At 42.7% G+C, this 12,644-nt stretch overlaps 1 long non-coding RNA gene across 1 annotated transcript in view; it reads left to right on the forward strand.

Moving 5' to 3' along the window:
* Positions 1 to 11,665, forward strand: part of LOC308312520 — a 76,097-nt gene extending 64,432 nt beyond the window's left edge. Inside the window, exon 3 of the long non-coding RNA XR_013963776.1 lies at positions 11,596 to 11,665. This is a non-coding gene — a long non-coding RNA (uncharacterized lncRNA). The remainder of the gene's footprint in view (positions 1 to 11,595) is intronic.
* Positions 11,666 to 12,644: the final 979 nt, after the last annotated feature.

Raw genomic sequence — 12,644 nt, forward strand, 5'->3', positions numbered from 1 at the left:
TTTATACCTGTATATGTGTTATACCTATTTGTCAACCTAAAGTTTGCATGGCGTGGGCATAACGGTATACAGGGTTGTATTAGGTGTATCAAGAGAGAGAGAGAGAGACGCCATAAATCTCATATTTTACATATAGAAATGCTTCTCTAAGCTTTTTTTTTCGCAGAGAGAGTACACATCGACTATACTTGGAACCTAGCGACTTCATGTTTTACTGAATAAAAAAAAGAAGAAGCAATGCCAGCACTCACACGTTCTTTATGGTACTTTTAATTGCACGGCCAAGAAAATGCCAGCCCCCTCAGAACTGTCCTCATAAGGAACTGTATTACTATGGTTGGCCTGCAGACAAACAACGGCACAGTACGCGTTGAATATAAAAACATTGACAAAATATATAAATGGCAAAATATAAAACACAATATTATATTAAGGACATGACTTTTAGTTTATATCCCAGGCAGGTTGAAAGTCACTAAGTACATTTAAAACGCCTTATATGTTTATAGGCGGAGTCCATCAGGGTTCTATACTAGTACCTTTTCTGTCTTTGCTGAAAATAGCCTAATTTACATGCTCACAATGTGTCACAACGTGTCATACTCGTAAGCGTGTCATTCAGAATGGAACATTCTGAAAAATCACTAGGCCTACTTTATATTCAAATATTTTTGTACTAAGCAAAATGCTGAATATATCAGGACTTTTATGAGAGAGAGAGAGAGAGAGAGAGAGAGAGAGAGAGAGAGAGAGAGAGAGAGAGTGATAATAAGAGAGATTTAACAGAAATTTTTAATTGTAATGGTTTTGTAAGCTTGCTTCTTATAATTTGCAATGTGACAGCTCTGTTTAGACAATGATTTATTCCCTTTTAATTGTACATAATAGACAATACAAACGTGACATCATCATGCCAATAAAGCTCATTTGAAATTAAATTGAATTAAATTGAGAGAGTACACTTTTCCCACATTGGTTATTAAACTTACGGTCGAACAGGTACTGTGTAGAAGAATATAAATACATATATTTTACAAGCATATTCCCATTTCCCAGATAGTAGCTCTCTTGGCTTTATAAGTTGCTACTGTTCGTTCGAGGCCCTAAAAATAGCAGCTCTGCTTTTTTGAAATGTATGCTAATACATTTGAGAGAGTCAGTGATGCGGGAGTCAGGTGTTGTAGGAGTGGACATGATAAATTATGTTATTCTGGCTGACAGACGGGGATGAACGGAGCGCACGCACGTGGCTCTCGTATATCCCATTTTGGGCGCGGAACCCCCTTTTGGTGTTGGCATTGTGTTATGCTTTAGCTATTGAAAAATAGCAGATCTACAAGCTCATAAGGTCTGCTTTTTTTTTTTTTTTCGAAGAACGACTGACATAGAAACATAGCTTTTTCAGAAAACTGTCAGGATGTAGAAGACATTTTAGAATCTGATCTCAGGTCAGAATGGGATATTCGTAGCACGGCACCAGACACTGCATGAGTAATATTGATCCCGTAGGTAATGATATTGCCAGGTGCATGTGCTGTAAGCTGCTAGAAGTGGTATAGCAGAGCACTGCGGCACATGTACAGTAGTAGGTCAAATCATTTACTGTACTATTTGATGCCATGCAGTGGCCGATGGCCAAGAGAACACAACAGTATGCAACCAAGTTGCATACTGTTATTATTATTATTATTATTAAGTTATTATTATTATTATATTATTACCCTTATTATTCATTCATTTTTGTATTTTTTATTGTATTACCAATTGAATCTAATCAGGAGAGAGAACTCACTCAGGATACGGTGACATTTGAAGTGAGCAAACGTTTACAGTGGAACACTGTACACTTATTGAAGCTGGGTACTTTTTAAGGGATAGATAAGGGATTGATTATTATTATATAAGCTTCATAAAAAGGACATTTGAACAGGCCTACAATAAAAAATGAGAAGTTAAAATTAAATGAAAATGATAAGAGAATGGAAAAAAATATATTATTAAAACTCATTTACTGCCAACAGCGCTATCTGGTGGTGGCTCAGGGCGCCATCCAGTCATTTAATAGGCTAAGCATCTTATTCGGAAAGCCGTTTCACTCGGAAACCGAGAAGCAGGAAGTGACTTTTCGCTGACGGGTGCAGCGATTGTTATTTAATTCACCCAAAACATACAATGTGTAACCGAGGATCATACCGTTTAGAGAAATGACCCAAAACATACAATGTGTAACCGAGGATCATACCGTTTAGAGAAATGACCCAAAACATACAATGTGTAACCGAGGATCATACCGTTTAGAGAAATGACCCAAAACATACAATGTGTAACCGAGGATCATACCGTTTAGAGAAATGACCCAAAACATACAATGTGTAACCGAGGATCATACCGTTTAGAGAAATGAGGCGCAAATCTAGCTTGTTTTGACCCAAAAAGAAGAAGAATTCGATATTACGATTCTAAAAACCCCGTCCCCATAGCAGCATAAACTGCGTCCCCATAGCAGCATAAGCCAGCAGAATTTTCATTTCCGCTATTTCTTTTCACCGCACCGGAACCAGAGTGTTATGAGCTCATACAGGAAACAGTTGTGAACTGTAATCAATTGATATTGAAATAGGTGGCAGGAAGACACACACACACACACACACACACACACACACACAGCCGACCAAGAGTTGGTGAGAACCAGAGCATTTTCACCACGGTATTGTAAATATGCGACAATGGCGCGTGTGTGTGTGTGTGTGTGTGTGTGTGTGTGTGTGTGTGTGTGTGTGTGTGTGTGTGTGTGTGTGTGTGTGTGTGTGTGTGTGTGTGTGTGTGTGTGTGTGTGTGTGTGTGTGTGTGTGTGTGTGTGTGTGTGTGTGTGTGTGTGTGTGTGTGTGTGTGTGTGTGTGTGTGTGTGTGTGTGTGTTTTTGGAATAGGCCCAGAATTCTATGAATTATATACAATCCCAGGCCGGTATTGGAAAGTCACACTATGCTGTCACAACTGTATTTTTTGGTGTGTGTGTGTGTGTGTGTGTGTTTGGCTGCACTGTGAGGAATGAGCCATATTGATTTCTTTTGAACATTTTCTGCCAACGCCAGAGGAAAAGTCTGCCTGTCTGCGCTCCGCGCCGTACAGTAGATGCAGGATAGCTAGTCATTATAGCAGACACACAGAAGCAGCCAGACACCTTGATAGAAACGCCACACAGGGAAATCCTGAGAGTCATTTGAACTCTGAGCGCGTGCAAATGCAACCAAATGGACCCGTAAGGGTCCATTTGGTTGCATTTACGCGATCAGAGTGTTCAAAGTCCATTGTATTATTTTTACAGAAGTTTGCATGTTGGTGTTAATTTATGGATTTTAGTGTAGATTTCAACTGTGTCCAACTGTGTCAAGTGTAACCAAATGGACCCGCAAATGGTCACATTTGTACACTCTCCGAGTTACGCACAGAGAGAGAGAGAGAGAGAGAGAGACATGGTAGCAGGCTGTTGGGGAGTCATTTTTTTCATAAATATGGAATTTGGAGCGGTGAGACACAGCCAAAGCCTCCTACCAGCAGCATGCTTGATGCTATAGCCTCACTGCCAGAGACACTGGAACGCCTAGCCAAGGGCAGGAAAACAGACAGACAGACAGACAGACAGACGGGCGTGCAGGCAGACAGGCAGGCAGACAGGCAGGCACACAGAGACAGACAGGCAGACAGGTAGGAATGCAAGGAGGCATGCAGGTAGAGAGAGGCAGACATACAGACAGACAGACAAATGCAGAGAGAAATTATATACCATAAAAATAAATATTTTATCCAACATGGCATCCCTTTTAACTACCAAGTATATTAATTAATATGAATTAGAATCCTACTATAAATGTGCCACGTCTCTGCGTACTGTATCTGCGTGGGTGTGTGTACAGTTGTAATGCATGCAACTCGAGAACCATTTGCCCCACCGACTTCATATTCGACACACGCGGTCCACACCCCCGCAGGGAGGGCAGTGCCCGGACTTGAGTCGGTCGGACCCACGGTTCTCCGGAACCACCACAAAAGGCTCTGCCAGTGGGCCTAATCAGCCTAAATTCCCTCACCTGAAAATCTAATAAAATAGCACACACAATGTTTTTCAGTGCAAAGTAATACTTAAACACAAAAAAACACAAAACATGTTGTAAAGACAAAAACTAATCTTTGGCCACAATAGTGGTCTTAAACTTGAGCACTTAATTTGTGTGAGCTTTCAAATGCTCTGAAATGACCCCACACAAATCACGATTGCATGCGTATCCAGCGTTACTGCACGGAAACATGTCATGCTTGCCCAGTTTCCCTTTGTCCACACAGCCTGCCGCCAGAGGGCGGGTTTGGTTCGAAATATGTGTTATTCTTTTTACTTCGTCATGAGCTGTGATATTTTGTAGCTTAATTCCAAGGCTTTTTTTCAGAAACCTCGGTGGTACTGCATATCAAGTCACTTGCCTACTTTGCTGTGTCTTTCTCCTTTTAACTTCATTCAAACTCACGAAAAAGACTTTGTCCTTCGTAGCGAGTTGATCATGTTTGAAGGTGACGCTTCAGCTTACTGGGAACCTCTGTTTTCAAGCTGTTCTCCACAAATGATGCACGTGCAGTGGAATCGGATTAGATGTATCCCCAGTAAACGTGAAGCCAAATGTCATGTAGTCATCACTGTGCAGTCTGGCAGTGCAGGCTTTCTTTGTAGGCGTCGCATTGCTAGTTGTGGTTGTTGTTGTTAACTTGTTGTTCTTAACTTGTTCCCCCCCGGCGGCGAGAGGCTGACGCTGCAATACACACATTAGCATTAACATTTCTATGGCCCTCCTAAACGCCTCACGTGGGTTTCTTGCATGGGCTTCCTCCTCAGTCCTCATGGCAGACACTGACACCCACACTGCTCACCCGGGTGCCGTCTACCGTCTATCCGGCTGTCAACCATCTCTCGGGTAGTATGTAAGAGTGATGCCAGTTGACACATGCATAGAGGTTTTGCAGGATAGGAGGGAATACAGGTGTGTCTTGAGACTTTGGACTTGACCTGACAAAAAAAAAGTTTCTGAAAACCACTGATTTATGGTGACCACTATCCAGCTGTCAGCCAATATTGTCACTGTTGGGCAAAAACCTTGCTGCTTCTATGTCCAAAACATACTTTTTCGGGAGATGGAAAAAAAGCCTGCGTGTTCCAATGGATCCACTGCAGTCATTATTATAGCGTTGCTCAGAGACAGAATGGATGAGTGTGTAGGCCTGCATCGTTAGCGCCCCATGCTAACCAGCACACTGGGTCTACAGGCTACAAGGTGACATCTGTCCACAAGCACTGCCAACCCACATACTCTGCACCCTACAACAGCCATCTCTCTGTGTTCTCACGCACACCACCCACTCTGCACCCTACAACAGCCATCTCTCTGTGTTCTCACGCACACCACCCACTCTGCACCCTACAACAGCCATCTCTCTGTGTTCCCCAAGCCACATGCACTGCACCTTCCACCACCCCATCTTTCTCTGTTCTCCGTGCACACCACCCACTCTGCACCTGTAATATCTGGGAACCAATAATTCTACATATTTCATAAGTAATGTGTGTTCCTGTGTGCTCATCCTGTTGTCACCTACATCAATGGGTGTCGGCCCGAGACCCTCTACTCAGGGGACAAAATGTATCAATGGGTAAGCATCTCGTCTTCAGAGAAGCAGTGAACACGCCTATATCCTCACCTCTGTCTATGAAACTGTATACTTAATGCCATTACTTTGTATGAGGGTCAGTCAATTGGGGCTGGTCACTACCTTGCGTGAGCTATGCTGTGTGCTTTGCTGTACTTTGTTGAAATAAACATCGGAACATCTCATCTGCTGTCTGCCGTGTCTCACAAACCTCTCTTCTGCTCTCCAGTTCTGGTTAAGTCTCTATACAGTGTACAATGGTACAATGGTAGAAACCAGATACAATACAACCACACCCCTCAAATAACCCAAATAACTTTGGTTCTAGAACTGGTTCCGTTCTAGATTATTTTATTTTCTAAATTTGTATCCCACGATTTTGCAACCCATTTTTTCACCCAGTGTCAATTATCTAATCTATAATCCTGGGCGCTACACTTCATCTGCCAAGTTTACCAACCTGGGGGGGCAGCGAACTGACCTCATGCTTCCTTCGATACATGAGGAGTCCAAGCTGCTTCTTTTCACCTGACAGGCTAGAGTTTCCCGGCAGGACGTGGTGGGTGGAAAGAACACGTTATTCTGACCAGTTCCTTTCTCCTCCATCAGGCACCCCGGCTGGCCAGGGGGAGGTAGTTTTAGTTTAGAGACCAGGATTACTGCATGTTTTTTGTGAGGGTACCACGGGGAGAACATGCAAACTCCACACAGAAAGGCCCTTTCGCCAACCCCACCTATAGCCGGTCAAAGTGTACATTTCGCGGGGGAAGCTCAATCGTCAAACGGGAGCTTGCTTTGGCCATTGTTACCTAACCCTAACCTGTCCTGCATCTTCTCTCACTCTCACTTTTTTTGTTTTATTTTCTTTAACTTCGAAGTCAAGTTGTTATTGTCACGACACCAAGTTCACAGACGTAAAAGGGAGTGGGAGTACAATAAGCTTCCAATGCTTTGCAGGTTTTCAGAAGTAGTCACGGCAGTTGAGAATACAGAACAAAAACCCAGACAACACAAAGTCAGACAACAGGAACAATGTTAGGTAACAAAGTCAGATAACGGTGTCAGGTGTGCACAAGGCTAGGTGCACCATGGTCTAAATATAAATAAAGGAAGCACAATATTCACAGTCATCTTGTGCGCACACACACATCTGTGTGTGTGCGTGTGCTTGTGCGTGCGTGTGTGTGTGTGTGTGTGTGTGTGTGTGCATGTCATCGCTGTTGGGGCGCAAACCTAAAATCTCCGTATTTCTGTTATTTCATAAATCAATGCTATTGAACACCCTTTACGTCTGTGTGTGGGTTTTACAAATATTTAACCAATGCAAAGTATTAAAAAAAGCACTATAACTAAACCTAACTACATTGGATCCTCAAACTGTCGGTCAAACCACCTAAATCCACGACTGAGACTACTATCTCCACATTCACTGCCTCCGCTCCTAACTCCACTTGGAGCTGCCGTTGGGTAAATCGATGATACGTCACCATATACCAACTTTGATGAGGCGCTAGTGTTGTGTTGTTGTTTTAAAGACTTATAATTGTATTATTGTTAATTTCCTTCCAACCTAATATTTTGGACATAGTTGGTTTCTGCCCGACTGCAGAGACACTGGATATAGATACTTATATATATTATAGCACTGTATATATAGAATGGCACAGAGTGTGATCTCCTGTGCAAAGTGAGAGACAGATTTGGGCACAGAGATAGTACCCGTTCAGCAACACATGGAATGTGTCACACAGCAACCGTCACTTAAGCTATTGTAGAATAGAATGCATGTGTTCGCTTGTGTTTTGGAGAACAGCGGTATACGTATAGCAGCTTTTTGGCAGATGCAAAAATCTATAATGGTCAGGTCAATGTCGTTGACACCCTCCTCGTTTGTGTGCGCGTGTGTGTGTGTGTGTGTGTGTGTGTGTGTGTGTGTGTGTGTGTGTGCGTGCGTGTGCATATTATATATACAGTATATGATGAGATGAGTGTAGGTCCAAATGCCCCCAGAAAGATAGTAGAATATGATATATTAATGAATAGGAATAGAGATAAAAATGCGTGTGTGATGTCGCTCATGCATCAGCAGACTCACTGGTTCTCACGTCAACACATCACTGCTGTGTCACCACAGATCTCCTGCTGTCATGATGCTGTAGGCTATACAGCCTATTTCTGACTGTCATATGGTGTCATATTTATACATCAGTGCCTCTCAGAATGGGGTCCGGGGACCCCCTAGGGGTCCTTTAGGGTAGTGTTCCAGGGGGTCCGCAGCAGAAATGAGTAAATATAGCATAAAAATCAGTTCAACCAAGGAAAGCCCATTGTATGCTACGAATAGGGAAGTGCTTGGTTGTCCTTAATTGTTTGAATGTTGGTTTGGTTGCTTATTCATTATTCAGCTTGTTGACAAGCGAGTAGCGAGTAACGATCGAGTAAATATGAACGAGTCCTCTGAAAACTCTTCTACTGATTGGAGAGAGAGAGAGAGAGAGAGAGAGAGAGAGATAATGGGGGTGTACAGCAGATAGAGAGGAGGGGGAGGTACCGAAAAGAAAAGGGGGGTCGAGAGAGATTTGTTTAGCCAACACTCTGAGAGAATCTGATTATAGCTCAATGTCACATTGGAGAGTTGGCTGAGGTGTGTGTGTGTGTGTGTGTGTGTGTGTGTGTGTGTGTGTGTGTGTGTGTGTGTGTGTGTGTGTGTGTGTGTGTGTGTGTGTGTGTGTGTGTGTGTGTGTGTGTGTGTGTGTGTGTGTGTGTGTGTGTGTGTGTGTGTGTGTGTGTGTGTCATTTGCATGCACTGTCTGCGTTCTTTATTTCATCATCATAAATGGCTCCCTTCCTTCCTTCCTTTAAAGTGGAAATGAAATTAAAAATGGCCTTTTGACCCTTTTAGATCACAAACCTCCTCCCTGGTCATAGTATTGGACCTGCTTAGACACTTTCAACCTGACGTGTCCCCGTTGTGGGCTTGTCATTATGTGCAACGGATATTTCCAAGATTAAAAAAACTCGTCAGACATTATCAAACATTTTCAAATGAATTGTGCGCGGGTTTATCTACTATATTCCAGGCATTCTCCTTTGCTAAAGAACATCTATTATTCCTCACGGAAACCATTCAGTTTGTTTTTACAGCTATTACCAGGAAATGATCGGCATGTTTATAATACCAGACAGGCCCTATAAGCTGTCACTTTACCATACCTCTACTCGCAAGCAATGCACTTAAGAAAACAGTAATGCACAGAGACATTCCATACTGGAATGTAGCCTATACTCCCCCAACTCAAGCAAGTCCAACTAATACTTTTGCTATATATACTGTATACATAGATAAAATAAACTTAAGGAATCAATAAATAATCAGGAGATTAGATTAGGTTCTTATAATTTTCAGACTGACAAAATAATGTCAGAGTTTATTTCACTAGCACTTACCGTGCCATACTGCGTTTTAAGATTTGTATTGTGATCAGCTCATTGCACACGGCACTATACAGCGCCAGTCTGTGGAGCAGGTGTATATCAAGCCTCTCAGAGCTAGCATGCAGAAACTCAGTCAGTGAAGGTTTGTCCTGCACAAACATTATACAACATTACCGGTATATGGATATTTCATTGTGATGTGGCTCCGTAATATACGACACAGGAGCATGTGCAGTGGCGCAAAGTCTAACCCGTCAAAGTCTGACTGTCTACCTCGCGTATCGATCGAAAGTCTCGGTTATTCAAACCACTGTTGGTTTGAATAACAGTGGCTGAAAACTAAGAGGTGATATCTGCAAGGTAAAAACTAGTCATTTATTCAAACATGTTTTCTACCTTTTATACACTCATAAAACCTAGTAATAATAATAATAATACAACTTGTATAGCACCTTTCATGACATGAAAATGCAGCTCAAAGTGCTTTACAGAGCAATGGAGAAAAAAAGAAAAGAAAAGCAAGGCTTAAAAAACAAGAGCAGTAATGCAATACAGTGAGGACATGAATAACAAAGAATTAAAAGATCAATTAAAAGCAAGGGTGTAGAAGTGGGTCTTGAGCTGTGCTTTAAAAATGTCTACAGAGGCTGCCTGTCGAAGGTACAGTGGGAGTTTAGAAAATTAATCACACTTTATTAAAGTAAGTGTCTTGCAGTCGGATTACTGTGCTCCAGCCTCCGACACCTAATAGTGTAGGTCTACCCACCGGTGTGTGGTGTCGAGTGCAAAAAAAGAGCGTACTAAGTGCAGTTACAACCCAGGTCTGTTTGGGTATAGAGGGCTTACGTGGATAAGTGTAATGAGAGTACCGGGACTTCTCCCCTCCATTGTGCTCTATCCAGACACATCATTTGTACCTGAGTGCTGTGTGCTGTTGCAACATGCCAGGCCTGTCAGTCACCCAGAACCAGAAGCGTTGAAACCTTGTAAGTCCCATTATTTAAAAAGTGAAAATAACCGATCTACAAGCTCACAATCCGTCACGCAGCGAGGCGTTATGAGCTTACAGATCTGCTATTTTCACTATTGCTGTGCATCACTCTTGTGTGAAAAACAAAAGTAAAAATTTGGAGACTTATATCGTCTCTGTCGGGGTGGAAACCTCATATGTCCAAAACTGTTACTTTTCAGGATTCAAATTCAACACCATCCAAAGCAGCAGATCTGCAAGCTCAAATGTGTCACTTCGCGATGTGTTTGGAGCTTGCAGATCGTCTATTCTTTTAAGCTTTTGTGTGACTCTGTAGTATGATCAAGTACTATAGGGGCATTGTAAAAACACAAAATGTTAAAATATGCGATAAGAGGTTTCTTGCCCGACGACAGCGTGCTTCTATATAAGTGACTAATGAGTGAAGGCAGTAGTCGACAACACCCCGCTGCGATCCTGTTGGTCTGAGCGACAGGTGAGACTGCTGACATTTTATTTGCAGCAATAAGGCAGCGATTTTTAATCTGCATTTGACAGACAGGCTATATTACATACCCCTCCCTCCACCTCAATTCAGGCGAGCGGCATTTTCGTTAACTTAACGTAAAAGTACCAATACCACGACGTAGAAATACTCTCTTACGTAAGTAAAAGTGCTGTATTCAACATGTCAACTTGAGTGAAAGTACAAAGGTATTGGCAGCAAAAATTAAGCAAAAGTGGAAGTATTCTTTTTTTGTATGTGGAATCGTTTTCAAAAGAGCAGATCTAAAACCTCACAATGTGCTGTTTTTTGTTGTTGTTGTTGTTGTTCTAATAGCTACTGTATAGAATAGGGGCTGTGTATTAATAATCAAATCTACCAAGTATCTAAGTAACATCCCTCCGAGATGGTAGTTCAAACAATTGAAACACGTTAAAAGTACTTGTAATGTACTCAAGTACATTACTTAAACAGCAAATGTACTTTTGTACTTTCCACCACTTGCAGACAAGTTTGGACGTGCATGAAGGTAGCAGAGTGCCAACGAGTCACTTGAGGCATATGTTCAGCTTCTATAGGAGAAGATAGCAAAGTCATGCCAAATGCCACTGATGATGACCGTGGTGGATTACTTGCGCTCACTGGCGCTTGGCTTCACGGTACAGTACAAGGGGAATGTCATTCATCTCTTTCAGAGTCGTTGGAGGACGGCGAAGGTCGGGACGACTGTTTCAACAGCTGTTGTGAAATCAGCCCCGAGGCGTACATGGGGCCGAATTATATAGCCTACTCTATACGCCGTACGAACGAACACAGTAAATATAGCCGGTCTATAAGCTCACAAGCTTAGAGATCGACTATCTTCGTGTGAATTGAGCTTTACGGCGCTTGGCTTCTACGTCAGGTGTGTCATCATTCCTAAATCTCACACACTACACACACACACACACGCATTCACACACTTTCCCCTCTTGTCTCTGTGCGTCTCCACAGGAAGTACATGTGACGAGGGAGCAAGAGCCTACTAGCCACGCCACGCCACGCCACTTCCACTGGAGTGCTGCACACACTCAACAAGTCGGTAGGTCACAAATTCCCGCTCTCTCTATCCCCATCCCTCCTCCTCTCTCTCTCTCTCTCTCTCTCTCTCTCTCTCTCTGTGAAACGCTGAATCAAGATTAGTGCCAATTTGTGCTGATTAGGTCCCTCTCACTCTGAGAGGAAAATAGAACGAACGAACGGCTGCAATTTGGGAACACATGCAGTGGTGGTGATTGCGGCCGAATAAGAAAGAGTGTGTGCGTGTGCATGCATGCGTGTGCGTGTGCCTGTGCGTGTGTGTGTGTGTGTGTGTGTGTGTGTGTGTGTGTGTGTGTGTGTGTGTGTGTGTGTGTGTCTACCAAATGTCCACATGAGGCTATAGAACATTTTGAGAAATAGACATGGTGAGGACAACCATTTTCCTTGGTCCTCACACGAGAAAATGGTTGTTTTATGGTTGAAAATTTTACGTTTAAAATTAGGAAAATATTCAGGTTAGGATTTAGCAGTTAGCTTTAGAGATTAGTGATTGAGTTATGTATTCTATGCTATGCACTTAGAGGGTATCCAGACGAGGACGTATTCTGCGTTACTCGGGAAAGTATTTAGCCGATCTGCCCTTTTTCTCACACGGAGACGGCGTTTTGGGGACTTAACCGACTCATTTTTAAACCACCTTCCAGAGTGGGAAAGTTTGGAGACGCGACATTCTCCACCTAATTTTCTGAAACGGTGATGTCATAGTCCGGGCATGTGTACTACAGCTTTCTCTTGAATCCGGAGCAGTTTACTGGTCTCGTGTATACGGCATGCATAATTAACATAACCGCAATGTAGACGCTAGAAAGTTTTATATCGTTTAGAAACTTGTGTGGCTAACAGCCCGAGCCGTTCTCGTGTGGCAAGGGCCTTAGTTTGCACGCAAAACACAACGCATCACAGTGCAAAGCAGCATTGTGTGATTGTAGATGATCTATTTTTGTTAGAATTAGGTTCACATT

Source organism: Protomyctophum bolini (assembly GCF_963924005.1).
Source record: "Protomyctophum bolini genome assembly, chromosome: 3".
Classification (NCBI taxonomy): Eukaryota; Metazoa; Chordata; class Actinopteri; order Myctophiformes; family Myctophidae; genus Protomyctophum; species Protomyctophum bolini.